This window comes from Coenobita brevimanus, chromosome 65 (genome assembly GCF_032717465.1).
Source record: "Coenobita brevimanus isolate Jiangsu-jjx chromosome 65, ASM3271746v2, whole genome shotgun sequence".
In the NCBI taxonomy this organism is placed as follows: domain Eukaryota; kingdom Metazoa; phylum Arthropoda; class Malacostraca; order Decapoda; family Coenobitidae; genus Coenobita; species Coenobita brevimanus.
Window position 1 is genome coordinate 38,589,095 of NC_137018.1, and position 3,683 is coordinate 38,592,777.

At 44.4% G+C, this 3,683-nt stretch overlaps 1 non-coding gene across 1 annotated transcript; it reads left to right on the top strand.

Moving 5' to 3' along the window:
- The first annotated feature begins 1,494 nt into the window (after positions 1 to 1,494).
- Positions 1,495 to 1,613, top strand: LOC145405173 (5S ribosomal RNA). Its single transcript, XR_013898275.1, has one exon. It is a non-coding gene; the product is annotated as a 5S ribosomal RNA (ribosomal RNA).
- Positions 1,614 to 3,683: the final 2,070 nt, after the last annotated feature.

Here is a 3,683-nt window from a genome sequence, read left to right on the forward strand (position 1 = left end):
TGCTTTCTAAAAAACTCAATAGCCTCCTCAGGTTCCGAGTGGAAATGCTTAACCCCTAGGCACCGGGCATGGGTAGACCTATGCACGTCCCAGAACCGGGTTATTTTTAGGGTAATCAATTATCCCCCAAATAAATTTTGTTTCATTACAAATCAATCACAAATAACAAAAAACACATAAAAAGCGCGTACCTACTCTCTGTTGGCGATTTGGAGGTGGGGGTGTGGTGTGAGGGAACAGGTGTGTGGTGGAGGGGCTGAGCGTGTTCAAGGTTGCGGTGGTTGGTGGAGGGAGGAGGGATGATATCTCGTGCCAGAATAAGTGTTGAGTATGTCTTTGTTTCTCTCACTAATTGACAATGCCGTATGAACACAATATTACAACTAAAATAGCAAAAAAAGCAGAAGAAAGTAACTAATAAAGATTGGCTTATTTTATGTTTTTCGTGATATTTATTTTCTAACAAACTCATGTGTATTTACGTATTCACAGTTATTTACACATTATTTCACTGTTTTTAGTACCCCTTGACAATGTGAATCGGAACTTGGAATGTAAGGGGAGCGAATGATGAGATGAAAGAGAAAGAGATTGTCCAGGTGCTTGAGGGTGCGAAAGTTTATGTATGTGGAATAAATGAAACTAAATGGAGAGGTGAGATTGTGAGAGAATGGGAGTATGGATGGGGTATATGTGCAGGAGTAGGTGAGAATGAGAGGGCAAAAGAAGGAGTATGTATAGTTGTGAGTAAAAGATGGAAGAAGAGCATAAGAGAGTATGGATCAGTTGGGTCAAGGATTGTGTGGGTAAGATTGAAAGTTGGAATACAAATGTGGGCGATTGTGTGTGTGTATGCGCCAACGCAAGATCATGCAAGCAGAGTGAGAGAAGAGTTCTGGACAAATGTGGAAGTGTGCATGGAAAAGTTTGGAAGGAATGAGAGAATGTTTTTGATTGGTGATATGAATGGTAAAGTAGGGAATTTGAAGGTGGATGGAATAGTTGGTGAGTGGGGTGTGCCTGCTGAGATAGATGAGAATGGCTGTGCGTTAGTGGACATTTGTGCTGGGAGGGGGTTGGTGATAGCCAATACCCTCTTCAGGCACAAAATGATCCACAGGTATACATGGCGAGTGATGAGAAGGGTGGGTGGTGAACTGAATGAAAGGAAGGCAATGATTGATTATGTTTGTGTGGACGAAAGGATGCGAAGATGTTTAATGGATGCAAGAGCTTATAGAGGTTGGGGGAGTGGACTTTCTGATCACTGCTTGGTGGTGGCCAGAATCAAGATCCATTTAAGATGGAGAAATAGAAGAAGGGAAGGACGGGAAGAAGGAGTATTTGTAAGGAGAATGGAAAGGTTACACGAGGATGAGAAAAAGGCAGAGTATAAGAGAGAAGTGGAGGAACGATTGGGCAAATATGAATTGGAGCAGATAGGGGACGTGGAAGGTGCGTGCAGGATATTCACAGAAGAAATATGTGCAGCATGCCAACGGCCATACCACGTTGAGTACACCGCTTCCCGTCCGATCAGCGAAGTTAAGCAACGTTGGGTCTGGTTAGTACTTGGATGGGTGACCGCCTGGGAACACCAGATGCTGTTGGCATCCCTACGTGTCAAGTGGGGTTGGTGGAGGATTAGTGCCCCTCCCTGTAAAACAATTAACTCTAAGCCCTTGGCCACCCCGTTTGTGATACATGGCGTCTGGCAATGAATGAATGAAAATGTGATGTGGTGAGTGGGATGAAGAGAAGATGGAGAGGTGTGCAAGGAACAGCGTGGTGGAATGAAGAGGTGAGACAGGCTGTCGTACTAAAGAAGAAAGCACACAATGAATGGATGAGAAATAGGGGTGTGGAAGAAGTTGAGAGGCGGAAGAGAGAGTTATATGTTGAAAGAAAGAGAGAGGTGAAAAGATTAGTAAGAGAGAGTAAGAAGAGAGCAGATGAGGAATTTGGAAGGAACTTGAGTGTAAAGTGGAGGGACTGTAAGAAAATGTTCTGGAAAGAGGTGAAAAGAGTAAGACAGGGTGGAAGTGAAGTTAGCAGGGGAGTGAAAGATAAAAATGGTAGATTACTAGTGGAGAAGGGAGAAAAAGTGAGCAGATGGAGAGAACACTTTAAGTAATTGTTGAACATAGAGGATGGAAGTAATGTGAGTATAAGTGGCTGGGGAATGGCTGGGAGAAGGAGGGAGGTGAGAAGACAGGAAGAAATCAGTAGGATTGAAGTTGTGGAAGCAATGAAGAAAGTTAAATTGGGGAAAGCCCCAGGAATTGATGGAGTGTGTGGTGAAATGCTGAAGTATGGGGGAGAGATAGTAGTAGAATGGATGTGGAAAATGTGCAGATTGGCCTGGGAGGAAGGTAGAGTCCCGGAGGATTGGAAGTCAGGTATAATTATTCCCTTGTACAAAGGAAAAGGGGAAAAAGAAGTGTGTGGTAATCATAGGGGCATTTGTCTTCTTAGTATAATAGGAAAAGTGTAGGGTAGGATACTTATTGACAGAGTTAGAGAAAGAACAGAGGAATTAGTTGAAGAAGAACAGGGAGGCTTTAGGAAGGGAAGAGGTTGTGTAGATCAGATATTCATTCTTAGATCTTTAGTTTCTAGAGAAGGAAAAGAAGTTGTATGTGGCTTTCATGGATTTGGAGAAAGCATATGACAGGGTGGATAGACAAGGATTGTGGAAAGTATTAAGAATATATGGAGTACATGGGAAGTTGTTGAATGCTGTGAAGAGTATGTATGATGGTGCCAAGGCTGCAGTGCGTGTGAATAGTGAACTGAATGAATTTTTCTTTTTGAAGATTGGGTTGAAACAGGGATGTGTCATGTCTCCATGGTTGTTCAATTTGTACATGGATGGGATAATAAAAGAGGTACAAGGTAGGGTAGGCTTAGTGGATGTTGGAGTAGCCCTGGTGAGAGAGGGTAGTGTTTGGAAACTCCCTGTACTGTTGTTTGCAGATGATACTGTGTTGTTGAGTGAAGACGAAGGGGAGCTGCAAGGCTTGGTGGATGAGTTTGGGAGAGTGTGTAAGAAACGGAATCTAAAGGTGAATGTAGGGAAGAGTAAAGTGATGGTATTTGAGAGAGGTGAAGTTAGTGAATGTACAGCGAGGTTGGATGGTGAGGAATTGGATGTGAGTACATTTAACCCCTAAAACGCGGATTGTCGCATTTGCGATGGTCGGCCCAAAGGACAGAACGGCGGATCGTCGCGTTTGCGATTTGAGTTAATTTTGAATAACCGCGGGGAAGCAGGCTCCAGCTGGTATTGTCTATCAGTACCGCCACCCGTGAGCTACGTTTAGCACACTTGACCTTTGTACTACTGACCTCGGTTGTTGCCAAGTATCATTTTTTTTACCCACCCACGCACCGATGCGCGGCCCTCCCTCGTCGTGCGATATGGCAACGCGCGGACGGCTCATACGTGTCAATCTGCGCCGTCATCTCACAAGCACTTTCTGCTATTGGGAAACGCTTGTTTCCCCAGTTATCACACTGTGATTTTTTCGCGCGGTTTGCCCCTGATTAGCATCAGTCCACGCGAATCTTCCACGGTGACACCATGTCCAACTCGAGCTCTTCTGAGTCTGTGCCTTCCAGCCCTCCGAAAAAGGGTTTTGTGACCTCAACCTCCTTCAAAACCTTACCAGGAACTACTAAGG